Genomic DNA, 14,250 nt, shown 5'->3' on the forward strand with positions numbered 1-14,250 from the left:
CATGGCTGATCTTCTACCTCAACTCCACTTTCCTGCACTGTCCCAATATGCCTTGATTCCCTTAATATTCAAAAATCTATCCATCTCTGTTTTGAATATACTCACTGAGCCGCCACAGCCCTCTGGGGTAGAGAATTCTAATGATTCACCACCCTCTGAGTGAAGAAGTTTCTCCTCATCTCAGTCCTAAATGGCCAACCCCTTATTCTGAGACTGTGTCCTCTGGTTTTAGACTCCTCAGTTAGGGGGAAACATCCTCCCTGCATCTATCCTGTCAAGCCCTGTAAAAATGTTGTACATTTCACTAAGATCACCTCTAATTCTGTAAACTAGAGAATATAGGCCTTGTCTACGCAATCTCTCCTCATAGGACAATCCCCCCCATCATCTCAGGAATCAGTCTGGTGAACCTTCGTTGTACTCCCTCAATGACAAGTATATCCTTCCTTAGGTAAGGAGATCAAAACTGTACACAATACTCAGGTGTGGTCTCACCAAGGCCCTATATAATTGCAGTAAGACGTGTTTACTCTTATACTCAAATCATCTTGTAATAAAGGCCAAAGTACCATTTGCTTTCTTAATGTCTTGCTGTACCTGCTTGTTAACTTTCAGTGATTTGTGTACAAGGACACTCAGGTCCCTCTGAATACCAACACTTCCCAATCACCATTTAAAAAATACTCTGCTTTTCTATTTTTCCTACTAAAGTGGACAACTTCACATTTTTCCACATTATATTCCATTTGCCATGTTCTTGCCCACTCACTTAGCCTGTCTATATCCCCTTGAAGCCTGTTTGCATCCTCCTCACAACTTACATTTACACCTAGCTTTGTATCCTCAGCAAACTTGGATATATTATATTTAGTCCCCTCATCCAAATTATTGATATAGATTGTGAATAGCTGGGGCCCAGCACCGATCCTTGCGGTACTCCACTAGTTACAGCCTGCCAGCCCGGAAATGAAGCGTTTATTCCTACTCTATCTTTCCTGTCAATGAACCAATCCTCAATCCATGCTAGTATTTTACACCCAATCCCACGACCCCTACTTTTGTTTAATAACCTGATGTGTGCCTTCTGAAAATCCAAACACACCACAATACTGCCCCTCCCCCCTTATCTATTCTACTAGTTACAACCTCAAAAAACTCAACAGATTTGACAAACATGATTTCCCTTTCATAAATCCGTGTTGACTGTGTCCAATCCTATTATTATTTTCTAAGTGCCCTGTTACCACGTCCTTAATAATAAATTCTAGCATTTTCCCTCCTACTGATGTCAGGCTAACTGGTCTGTACTTCCCCGTTTTCTCTCTCACTCCTTTCTTAAATAGTGGTTTTACATTTGCTACCTTCCAATCTGCGGGAACCGTTCTAGAATCTGGAATTTTGGAAGATGACAACCAATGCATCCACTATCTCTATAGCCACCTAGGATGTAGACCATCAGATCCAGGGGATTTATTGGCTTTCAGTTCTATTCATTTTTCCAGTACTTTTTTTTACTATTACTAATTTCTTTCCGTTCTTCATTCTCGCCAGACCCTTGGTTCTCCACTATTTCCAGGATGTTTTGTGTTTTCTTCCGTGAAGACAGACACAAAGTATTCGTTTAATTTCTCTGCCATTTCCTTATTTCCCATTATAATTTCTCCTGTCTCAGCCTATAGGGGACCCACATTTACCTTCGCTAATCTTTTCCTTTTTATACACCTATAGAAGCTTTTACAGTCTGTTTTTATGCCTCTTGCTAGTTTACTCCCATATTTTATTTTCCTTTTCTTTCAGTTTCTTGGTCCTTTGCTGAATTCTCAAATCCTCCCAATCCTCAGGCTTACTGCTCTTTTTGGCAACATAATAAGCCTCTTCCTTTGATCGAAGACGATCTTTAATTTGTCTTGTTAGCCATAGTTGGATAACTTTCCCTGTGGGGATTTTGTGCCTTAAAGGAATGTATGTTGTAAATTATGTATTAACTCTTTAAATGTTCGCCATTACTCGTCTACCACCATACCTTTTAATGTAGTTTTCTAATCTACCTTAGCCAACTCGCCCCTCATACCTACGTAATTTGCTTTGTTTAGATTTAAGACACTAGTTTCAAATAGGAACTTAAATCACTTTCAAACTTAATATGAAATTCTATCATTATGGTCACTCTTCCCCAAAATGCTTCTTTACTACAAGGTTGTTAATTAACCCTTTTGCATTGCAAAGAGGCTGCAGAGAGATATAGACAGGTTGACTGCGTGGGCAATAACATGACAAATTGAATACAATAATTTCTCTGTAATCTTTTTCAGCCTCACAATCCCACAAGATGTTTGCGCTCCTCAAATTCTGGCCTATTGAACATCCCTCATTATAACTGCTCAATCAGCGGTGGACGTGCCTTTGGCTGCCTGGGCCCCAAGCTCTGGAACTCCCTCCCTAAACCTCTCTGCCTCCCTACCTCTCGTTCCTCCTTTAAGACGCTCGTTAAAACCTAACTCCTTAAACAGGCTTTTGATCATCTGCCTTAATTTCTTCTGTGGCTCTGTGTCAAATGTATCTGTTTCTCTGTAACACTGTTGTGAAGTGCCTTGGGATGTTTTACTACATTAAAGGCGCTATATAAATAAAAGTTATTGTGGCAGAATTTCCGACATCCCGGGCCCGTACGAAGTTTCTACGGATCCGGGAAGGCATCGGAAAAGTCACTTTTCAGCGCACAATGCACATTTGCTGAAAACCTGCTTTTCCGATCTATCAAGCTGGAGCTTGTCAAATGATCCACAGATCGGGAGCAAGGACATTTGTACGTGGAAGTTTGGGCTGTTTACCCATATCTTGCACCGTAAATGTCCTCAAAACTCTTGCGTCTGAAAAAGGAGGTGCATAGCCCACCTTTACAGGCATAAGAGTTTAAAAACATGATTAAAATAAAAATTTTTAAAACACATTTATGTTAAAACCCTGCCCACTCAGATAATGTTATTTAAACCCTAACCCTAACTTTTTTTTAAAAATCGGCAATTTTTTTTCTTTTAAAAAACTTTTTAATTTCTATTAGTTTATTGTGTGAGGTATTTTGTAAATGTTTTATGTAATTTTTGTGATTTGGGGTTTTTCTCATTCATTGTTATAGGAGTTTCGTAACTTACTCCTCTTACGATGAATGAGAAAATACTTACCTGTGATTGGGTGTCCAGGCACATGTGACTCCTGCAGACTCCTGCTGTGTGTCGCAGGGAGAGGGGGCCTGTGGATCGGGAGTTCCAGCAGGCGCAGCAGCTTCAGGTAAGTGCGCATTTTATTTCTATTCTTTATTGATTTGCTCGTGGAAAATACTCCTCGGAATTTCTGCCCCATTATAATTATAATGTGGGGAAGTGTGAAGTTATTCACTTTGGTTGGAAAAACAAAAAACAGAATATGTTTTGAATGTTGAAAGACTGCAAAATGTTTGCATTCAGAGGGACCTGGATGTCCTTGTACATGAATCACAGAAAGTTAACATGTTGGTCTAGCAAACAATTAGGAAAGCAAATGGTATGTTAGCTTTTGTTACAAAGGGATTAGAGTACAAGAGTAAAGAAGTCTTACTACAATTATACAGGGCCAAACCTGGAGTACTGTGTACAGTTCTGGCCTCCTTACCCAAGGAAAGACATACTTGCCATAGAGGGAATGCAATGAAGATTCACTCGAATGGTTCCAAGGATGAGGGGATTGCCCTATGAAGAGAAATTGAGTAGACTAGGCTCAAAGGTCCAAATGGCCTACTCCAGCTATTATTTCTTATGTTCTTACAATTGCTCAACCATTGGTGACTGTGCTTTCTGTTGCCAAGGCCCTAGGCTCTGAAACACCCTCCCTAAACCTCTCCGTCTTTCTTCCTTCAAGACGCTCCTTAAAACCTAGCTCTTTGACCAAGCTTTTGGTCATCTGCCCTAATTTCTCCTTATTTGACTCGGTGTCAGTTTTTTTTGTCTTATAATTCTGCGGCTCAGTGGGTGGCACACTTACCTCTGGGTCAGAAGGTCGTGGGTTCAAGTCCCACTCCAAGAACTTGAGCACATAAATCTAGGTTTACATTCCACTGCAGTACTGAGGGAGTGCTGTACTGTCGGAGGTGCTGTCTTTCGGATGAGAAACCTGTCCGCTCGCTCAGGTGGACATAAAAGATTCCAGGGCACTATTTCGAAGAGGAACAGGGGAGTTATCCATCAATCAACATAATGACCAGATAAACTTTTAGTTATCACATTGCTGTCTGTGGGAGCAGTGACTACACTCCAAACATTGGACGTGAAAGGCGCTTTCGAAATACAAATTGTTGTTTCTTTCCTGGTCACTGGGACCCTGAAGCCCCGCCTACTGTTCCTGCACCAAGATGGCCGCGCAGGCGCAGTAACCCGGGCCTGCCCGCACGGCCAGTGACCCCGCTCCCCGCGGTGCAGACACGGGGCCTGAGGCCTTCACCGGGTGATGAGGAAGCTTCCCTGCTGCCCAGTCTGGCCTGAGGCAGGTGTCCGGTAGTTTCTCAGATAGAGAGCGGGAGGGGAGAGAATAAAGTGACCGTCCGTCCATCAGGGTCCCATGTCGGGCGGCGCGCGGGCCCGGGTGAGGCGGGGCGGAGTTGTGCGCAGGCGCGGGGCCAACCGATTGCCGGTGGGCGGACGACCCGGGCAGCGCGCCCAGCGTCCCTGCGGACTCGCAGACACGCCCGAGCGCCGAAATAAGGCCGCCGAGTCGGCTTCGGGCGGGGACGAGCCTTGGTTACTGTCGGGCGTTGCATGGAGTTCGGCCGCCATCTTTAGGAAGCATGGGTTCGCCCGCCGCAGAGAGCAGATGCGAGAGGGGCGGGGCTTCCTTGACGTCACAATGCTTGCCATTGTCTCGCTACAGGGCAGGGAGCATGCGCGGCGGCCATCAGGTGCAGGATGGGGACCAGTGACATGAATACAGGAGAACATAAGAAATAGGAGATGAGTGGGCCATTTGGCCCCTCGAGCCTGCCGCCATTCAATAAGATGATGGCTGACAGAAACACGAGACTGGATAACGAGCCAAAGGTGGACAGCGGAAACATTACAAGAACACCCTCAAAGCCTCCATGGTGAAGTGCGACATCACCACTGACACCTGAGAGACCCTGGCCGAAGATCGCCCGAGGTGGAGAAAGTGCATCCAGGAGGGTGCTGAGCTCCTTGAATCTCAACGCCGCGAGCGTGAAGAGATGAGGCGCAGGCAGCAGAAGGAGCGTGCGGCAAATCAGTGCCAGCAACCCCTTCGCCCAACGAAAATCTGTCCCACCTGTGACAGGGTCTGTGGCTCTTGTGTTGGACTGTTCAGCCACCAAAGAACTCACTTTAGGAGTGGAAGCAAGTCTTCCTTAATTTCGAGGGACTGCCTATGCTGATGATGGCTGCAGCATCTGGGGTGGTTCTCCTTGGAGCAGTGAAGGTGCAGGGCAGGTTTAACAGATGCTCACAATCCAGAAGGCTTTAGATTGAGTCAGGGAACAGAGTGGTTCTGCTCACGCAATCAGAGAATGGTTACAGCACGGAAGGCCATTCGGCCCGTCGAGCCCTTGCCAGCTCCCAGCTAGTCCCACTGCCCCGCCCTTTCCCCCGGCCCTGCAAATGTTTTTTTGTTTCCGATACCTATCCAATTCCCTTTTGAAAGCTGTGATTGAGTCTGCCTCCACCACCCTTTCAGGCTGTGCATTCCAGATCCTAACCACTCGCTGCATAAAAAATATTTTTCTTGCGTTGCTTTTGGTTCTTTTGCGAATCACCTTAACTCCGTCTCCTCTGGTTCTCAACCCTTCTGCCAATGGGAACAGTATCTCTCTATCTACTCTGTCCAGATCCCTCATGATTTTGAACACCTCTATCAATTCTCCTCTCAACCTTCTCTGCTCCAAGGAGAACAACCCCGGCTTCTCCAGTCAATCCACGGAACTGAAGTCCCTCATCTTGTGAATCATTCTTGTCCATCTTTCTGCACCCTCTCTAAGGCCATCACATCCTAATGTGCGGTGCCCAGAATTGGACACAATGCTCCAGTTGAGGCCGAACCAGTGTTTTACAATGGTTCATCATAACCTCCTTGCCTTTGTACTCCATGATGCCCAGGATCCTGTAAGCTTTGTTAACTGATTTCTCACCCTGTCCTGCCACGTTCAGTGATTTGTGCACATATACCCGCAGGTCTCACTGTTCATGCACCCCCTTTAGGATTGTACCCTATCGTTTATATTGCCTCTCCTCGTTCATTTAATCATGCTTCTCTAATTTTATTTCTTAATTCAGATTCACGGCCTCAATTTATTTCTTCCTCTGAGCCCCTCAACTTCATCTGCCAGCGTAATGTTGGTGAGTGGTGATTGATTGCCCTGGGAACCAACAGGAAGAGAGCTCAGAGGCTGGTGTTCCAAGGGAGCAGCGTATTCTGCAACCAATCGCGGTGCTTGAGGGGTGGATCCTGAGTCGGCCTGTCAGGTGAGTTTGTGTGAACCCATTAAACAATTAATTTTTTTAAAGTTAAATCGAGATTTCTTTAGTCAACAAAACAGTTTAACATCTGTCAGTATTTTATTTCCTTGGAGTTCCTATTATGAGTTCCAGACACTTCAGTGCCAAGTGGGCCAGGTGTTTAAAGGTCATTCGTTTCCCTCTTTCCATGTCGCTGTTAGTTAAAGGTACAGAGATTGATTCCCCCTCATTATGCATTCATAGTAGTTAAAGTAACATCCTTCCTGTTGGTAGTGAGTCACGTTCTGTGCTGGGCGAGACGGCTGGTGGCATCAACCTTTAAAATACTCAATCTTCTTGTTCAAATCTCTCCAGGGCTTCACCCCTCCCTATCTCTGTAACCTCCTCCAGCCCATAAACCCTCTTAATAGTTTGTTTTCTTTGGAACAGAGGAGGCTGGAGGGGAGCTTTAATGAGATGTATAAAATTATGAGGGGCCGAGATAGAGTGGATAGGAAGGACCTATTTCCCTTCGCAGAGGGGTCAGCAACCAGCAGAACTTTTTAGCCAGAACGTAGCAAGCCCAACAAGAGAGGGGGAAGTTCTGGACTTAGTATTAGGGACTGAAGCTGGGCAGGTGGGAGGGGTATCAGTGAGGACAGCATGTTGGTGCTAGTGATCATAATTCAGTTAGATTTAGGGTAGTTGTGAAAAAGGACAAAGATAGACCAGGAATAAAAGTTCTCAATTGGGGAAAAGCCAATTTTACTAAGCTGAGATGTGATTTAGCCAAAGTGGACTGGAAACAGCGACTTGAAATGGTGAGAGATTGGGAAATGTTGGTGTTCAGAGGGACCTTGGTGTCCTTGTACACGAATCACAAAATTAATATGCAGGTACAGCAAGCAATTAAGAAAGCAAATAGTATGTCGGCCTTTATTACAAGAGGATTGGAGGATAAGAGTAAAGGTGTCTTACTGCAATTATACAGGGCCCTGGTGAGACTGCAGCTGAGTATTGGGTACAGTTTTGGCTGCTTACCTCAGGAAGGATGCACTTTTTATATGTTTCTATGAGATCCCCTCTCATCCTATCTTCACTGGAGTTTTGAAGAATAAGAGGGGATCTCACAGAAACAGGTTAGATGCGGGAAGAATGTTCCCGATGTTGGGGAAGTCCAGAACCAGGGTACACAGTCTTAGGATAAGGGGTAGGCCATTTAGGACTGAGATGAGGAGAAACTTCTTCACTCAAAGTTGTTAACCTGTGGAATTCCCGACCGCCGAGTTGGATGCCAGTTCATTGGATATATTCAAGAGGGAGTTAGATATGGCCCTTACGGCTAAAGGGATCAAGGGGTATGGAGAGAAAGCAGGAAAGGGGTACTGAGGTGAATGATCAGCCATGATCTTATTGAATAGTGGTGCAAGCTCGAAGGGCCGAATGGCCTACTCCTGCACCTATTTTCTATGTTTCTATGTACTTGCCTTTGAGGATGGCAACGAAGGTTCACCAGACTGAATTCCTGCATTGGGGGGGATTGTCCTCTGAGGAGAGATTGAGTGGACTAGGCCTATATTCTCTAGAGTTTAGAAGAATGAGAGGTGATCCCATTGAAACATACAACATTCTTACAGGGCTTGACAGGGTAGATGCAGGGATTCTTATGTTGAAGGTAAATCAGTCTCAGAGCAGTGGGAGGCATTCAAGGAGGCGATAATGAGGGTTCAGAGGAAGTATATTACTTTAAAGAAAAAGGATGGGACTAATAAACCTAGAGCCCCCTGGATGTCAACATAAGAAATAGGAGCAGGAGTAGGCCATAATACACTCGGCACAGGGTTTTGGATGAACCTTAAACTTGTACGTTTATTGAACTTGCGTTATTCCCCAGTACACAACCTCCTTGAGATTCGACTGTAATAACATAGAACCCACAATACAAAACCTCTACACGAAGTTACTTGAAACCTAATGGGAAATATCACAGTTTGAAACACTTCTGTGATTCGACTGCGATTACAAAACTACTCGGACAAATTCCCCGACGATTTGACTGAAACTTATAATCACCCACACAGCTGGTTGTTCCGGTGTCGATTGTAGGCCGGGACGCAGCTCCTGTTTGTGAGCTTGGGGGGCGTCAGGACCACCGTCCAGGGGCTGCCTGTCTTTTACAAGGAATTCACCAGGGTCTGGAACAAAGTCTCCACCAAGCGCAGCTCTCCACCGGCTGGAGTGGCGGCTGTCCTGCAGGATTTGCTGCTTGGGAATCCGTACCTCCACGACCGAGGTTTTAGGTGGCAGTCGGACGAGAGGGCTGTGGCTGGTGAGATGACCAGGGTCAGGGACCTGCTCGATGGCGGAGGAGCGGGCTGGATGGCGCCAGGCGTGCTGGCGCGGCGCCTAATTCAGCCGACGTCCGCCACGCGGCCGATGCCATCGAGTCACTAAAAACAGCTCTGGGCCCTGACTCCGTTAGGTGTGTCGAGGAGGCTCTGTCGAAATCTCGACCTCCGAAAAGAATGACTCCGACACTTACAGCTCCGGTAGAAGTTTCCTTTTTAATTTACTTGCTCGCAAGGGGTAGGTTTCACTCAGTCAAGGGCTAAATGAACACCTCCGAAATGGTTCAGTTTAACAAGATATTTATACAGTAAAACCAAAGTTCTGGCCTCTCCCTGTGTATTGCTCTGTCTCACAGTCAGTGAATACAGATAAAGAGTTAATTACTATATCCTGGTCCTGACATGGTGTCCAGATATTTCCTTTTGTCAGGGTTATCAGAAAGCCAAACGGCCATTACTCCATGAGTCATAGGTAATGGGCTATCACCTGTCTTGTATTGTGTCAGGATTGTTTCAATTTCCTGGTCAGTTTATCTGTTTGCATCAAATGGATGAGGTCTCGGAAAGAGATAATGGCTAGAAGATAAGGGTGGGGTGACATGGAACTCCTGTAGTGTAGACAATAGGAGAGCACCATGGGGGGTTACTTGTCTCAGCATGACTTGTCTCCTAGCTGTCTGATGGCCATCAGCCATCTAACAGCAGGTTTAGCTGTTTATGCAAGCTGACTGCTAAAATGCAGAAAGTTCTGGAAGGGCCAGGACTCCATTTTAATCAAAAGGCACACAAATACCGTATGGTATCAGCTTAGATAAAAATACTTTCCACAGCTCAAGCACGTGGGGAGATCCTGTCCGAACTGACCCCCATCCGGATGGAATTCCTCATCGGCCCCAAACCCCGGAACTTCCCTTGGGAGCCGGCGCCTCACAACTTGAGCCGCCTCAAGGAATCCCCTCCGTGCCTTTCAGTTCTGCGCGGAGGGGTTTCCTGTACGGGCTGCTCCTGCACACTCTCAACCTTGCCATCCTCGCCTGCCGTCCGGACACGCCATGGCGCACCATCTTGCCGTCCGGAGGAGGCGGGGGTCCCTGATGGAGTGCACTCTATGCGGGAGTCCTCCCATTATTTATCGGGGACTTGGCCTGGAGGGTGGTGCACGGAGCAGTCCTGTGCAACAAATTTTTAAGCCGGTTCACGGGCTCCCAGGCCGCCTGCAATTTCTGCGGTCTGGAAGAGTCCGTGTTCCATGTTTTTATGGAGTGTGCGAGGTTGCAGCCCCTGTTTTATTATTTAAAGAGGCTGCTCCTGAAATTCTGGTTGCACTTCAGTCCCACACTCCTGATCTTTGGGCACCCTGTGCGGAGGGGAGCAGGTAGGTCCGAGGGCCTCCTCGCAGGACTGCTCCTGGGCACGGCCAAGGGTGCCATCAGCCGGTCCAGGCAGCGGGCGGTCGAGGGGGTCATTCAGCCTGACTGCCTGCCTCTCGTCCGCGGTTACTTCCGGGCCAGGGTGTCCTTGGAGATGGAGCACGCGGTGTCCACCGGTACGCTCGCGGCCTTCCGCGAGAGGTGGGCACCGGAGGGACTGGAGTGCATCATCACCCCCGGCAACCAAATTTTAATTTGACTTGATATGTTTTTAAGTTTAATTTGTTTTAATTGCCGGGTTTTAGTGTCCCCCTCCCCTTTTATAGGGGGCACTTGTAAATTTTATAATTTTAATGCCCACAAAAACACAAAAAATATTTTAAAAAGAGGGCAGTTAAAAGTGTCTGGAGTGTCCCCCAGATCGGGGGGCACTTGATCTAATGTTTATTTTGTTCCCCCCCCAAAAGAGTTGTAGGCCGGGACCAGGTGACCACCCTGCATCCTTCACTGCACTGCCCTCGCTCCGAAGTGGTCCTCTTTTTATGGGGCTTCATAATCACAGCATCAAACATATTTCCTGCTGTTCCCCTGTCCATTCTTCCGATGGTTAATTACCTCTTGATCATCAGTGTATTCCACCCCCTGGCCCAGACAGGGGCATGATCAGCTCTCCTGCTGTGTAGTACAATGCAAACATTCCTTGGGAACAGATCTGGCTCCACAGTTGAGGAATGTGTGAATGTCCCTCTTCCTGGAGTATAATGTTGGAAAGTGTGAGATCATGCACTTTGGCAGAAAAAAATCAAAGAGCAAGTTATTATTTAAATGGAGAAAGATTACAAAATGCTGCAGTACAGCGGGATCAGGGGGTCCTGGTGCATGAAACACAAAAGGATAGTATGCAGGTACAGCAAGTGATCAGGAAGGCCAATGGAATCTTGGCCTTTATTGCAAAGGGGGTGGAGTATAAAAGCAGTGAAGTCTTGCTACAGTTATACAGGGTATTGGTGAGGCCACACCTGGAATACTGCGTGCAGTTTTGGTTTCCATATTTACGAAAGGATATACTTGCTTTGGAGGCAGTTCAGAGAAGATTCCGGAGATGAGGGGCGTTTGACTTATGAGGAAAGGTTGAGTAGGTTGGGCCTCTACTCATTGGAATTCAGAAAAATGAGGGGTGACCTTATTGAAACATGTAAGATTATGAGGGGGCTTGAGAAGGTGAATGCAGAGAGGATGTTTCCATTAATGGGGGAGACTAGAACTAGGGGGGCCGCCCATTTAAAACAGAGATGAGGAGGAATTTCTTCTCTGACGGTTGTAAATCTGTGGAATTCGCTGCCTCAGAGAGCTGTGGAAGCTGGGACATTGAATACATTTAAGACAGAAATAGACAGTTTCTTAAACGATAAGGGGTTATGGGGAGCAGGCAGGGAAGTGGACTTGAGTCCATGATCGGATCAGTCATGATCATATTAAATGGTGGAGCAGGCTCGAGGCCCGTATGGCCTACACCTGCTCATATTATGTTCTTCTTGACAGGGACCAGGGACCATTGAAGGTGTGCGTGGCCGGCGTTTGGTGCTATTGCCTGCATTGATTAGATCGATGGCAGGTATCCTGTATCATTGTCTCTGATGATGTCCTTCCAGTCTCTCAATGAGTCATCGTTTCACTGCAATGTTTCAATGAAGCCCTTACTATATAGCCCACCCTCTGTGTTTGTACTGAGCTTTGGTTTTTATTAACCAGTCCCACCGTCCATGGGTTTTATATTCTATTCTACAGTCTATTTTATAGTGGGGCGGTGGGGAAACAGATCCTACATTGAGAGGAGGGTCCAGTGATCCTGCTGGAAAATGCACGTGTGAGGCCTCAGGTGAGGACAGTGGAATAGCCAGTCGACACTCACTGTCGAGGTTCACACATGGAGATTGGGCACATGGGTCACATATTGGAGAGAAACTGGTGAGTGTAGAACTGAACCCAGCCAGAGTCAACACCTTCAGGGAAGGAACCAGTGAGTGTAGAACTGAACCCAGCCAGAGTCAGCACCTTCAGGGGAGGCCAGGGAGGGGAACCAGTGAGTGTAGAACTGAACCCAGCATTGGATATTAAGGGAATCAAGGGATTGGGGGATAGTGCAGGAAAGTGGTGTTGAGGTCGAAAATCAGCCATGATCTTATTGAATGGCGGAGCAGGCTCAAGGGACCGAATGACCTCCTCCTGCTCCTAGTTCTTGTGTATGTTCTTGTGTTCATTCACAACTGGATGTGGCGGGACTGCAGAGCTTTGATCTGATTCATTGATTGTGGGATTGCTTAGCCTTGTCTATACCATGCTGCTTCCACTGCTCAGTATGCATGTAGTCCTGTGTTGCAGCTTCCCCAGACTGGTACCTCATTTTAAGGTACACCTGGTGCTGCTCCTGGAATGCTCTTCTGCACTCTTAATCGAACCAGGCTTGATGGTAATGTTAGAGTGAGGGATATGCCGGGCCATGAGGTTATAGATTGTGGTGGGATACAATTCTGCTGCTGCTGATGGTCCACAGCACCTTATGGATGCCCAGTTTTGAGCTGCTAGATATGTTCTGACTCTATCCAGTTTAACACATTTGGGAGTTTCTTCGGTGTGACTTTGTCTCCACAATGACTGTGTGCGGTGGTCACTGCTACCAATGCTGTCATAGAGAGATGTATCTCCATTTGGGACAGGCTCGATACACCAAATGGTCTTTACCTGTCCGTCATTGTTGGTATCTGCGACATGTAGATTGGTGAGGTCGAGGTCAAGTAAGAACATAAGAACATAAGAATTAGGAAGAGGAGTAGGCCATCTAGCCCCTCGAGCCTGCTCCGCCATTCAATAAGATCATGGCTGATCTGGTCGTGGACTCAGCTCCACTTACCAGCCCTCTCCCCGTAACCCTTAATTCCCTTATTGGTTAAAAATCTATCTGTCTTTGACTTGAAAACATTGAATGAGCTAGCCTCAACTGCTTCCTTGGGCAGAGAATTCCACAGATTCACAACCCTCTGGGAGAAGAAATTCTTTCTCAACTCGGTTTTAAATTGGCTCCTCCGTATTTTGAGGCTGTGCCCCCTAGTTCTAGACTCCTCTACCAGTGGAAACAACCTCTCTGCCTCTATCTTGTCTATCCCTTTCATTATTTTAAATGTTTCTATAAGATCACCCCTCATCCTTCTGAACTCCAACGAGTAAAGACCCAGTCTACTCAATCTATCATCATAAGGTAACCCCCTCATTTCAGGAATCAGCCGAGTGAATCGTCTCTGTACCCCTTCCAAAGCTAGTATATCCTTCCTTAAGTAAGGTGACCAAAACTGCACGCAGTACTCCAGATGCGGCCTTACTAATACCTTATACAGTTGCAGCAAGACCTCCCTGCTTTTGTACTCCATCCCTCTCGCAATGAAGGCCAACATTCCATTCGCCTTCCTGATTACCTGCTGCACCTGCAAACTAAACTTTTTTTGGGATTCATGCACAAGGAGTCGGGTCCTTCGACTTGGTGGACGTCTGGCGAAATCTCCACCCCGACTCCAGCGCCTTTACTTGGGTGAGGCCTGGAGTTGGATGGTCTAGAGTCGACCGCCTTTACGTGTCTCGGGCGTACGTTTCCTGCGTCCCGGCGGCCTCCATGCGGCCGGTGCCGTGTTCGGACCACCACCTGGTGTGGGCGGAGCTCGCTTCGCTCCGCGCGAGGACGGGGTCCGCGTACTGGCACTTTAACAACCGGCTGCTGGAGGACGTGCGGTTCCAGGACTCGTTCCGTCGATTCTGGTCCGACTGGAGAAGGAAGCAGGGGGGCTTCCCCTCCTTGAGGCTATGGTGGGACGTGGGCAAGGCTCACGTCCGCGTCTTCTGTCAAGAGTACGCGAGGGGGTCGACCAAGAGGCGGGCGGCCAGAGTCGGGCGCCTAGAAAAAGAGGTGCTCGACCTGGAAGCCCGTCTCGGTCAAGTCGTCCAGGACCCGGCCCTGCGGACGGTGTACGAAGCGAAGAAGGCCGCGCTGAAGGACCTGCAGCTCGTCGGGTC

At 47.3% G+C, this 14,250-nt stretch overlaps 1 protein-coding gene and 1 long non-coding RNA gene across 5 annotated transcripts in view; one reads left to right on the forward strand and one right to left on the reverse strand.

The window, feature by feature from the left end:
- Positions 1–14,250, reverse strand: part of LOC139241189 (uncharacterized) — a 58,354-nt gene that overhangs the window by 6,244 nt on the left and 37,860 nt on the right. The window contains exon 2 of the long non-coding RNA XR_011588811.1: positions 4,018–4,186. This is a non-coding gene — a long non-coding RNA (uncharacterized lncRNA). The remainder of the gene's footprint in view (positions 1–4,017; positions 4,187–14,250) is intronic.
- LOC139241185 (zinc finger protein 271-like) overlaps positions 4,387–14,250 on the forward strand; it is a 101,521-nt gene continuing 91,657 nt past the window's right edge. For 2 of the 4 annotated variants that reach the window (XR_011588809.1, XM_070869835.1), the window contains exon 1: positions 4,647–6,497. The gene's annotated coding sequence lies outside the window, so the exon portion shown is untranslated. Of the gene's footprint in view, positions 4,516–4,646; positions 6,498–14,250 lie in introns of those variants that run through there. The other 2 variants (XM_070869837.1, XM_070869838.1) reach the window with 2 other exon arrangements.

The sequence above is a fragment of the Pristiophorus japonicus genome (assembly GCF_044704955.1).
Source record: "Pristiophorus japonicus isolate sPriJap1 chromosome 24 unlocalized genomic scaffold, sPriJap1.hap1 SUPER_24_unloc_1, whole genome shotgun sequence".
NCBI lineage: Eukaryota > Metazoa > Chordata > Chondrichthyes > Pristiophoridae > Pristiophorus > Pristiophorus japonicus.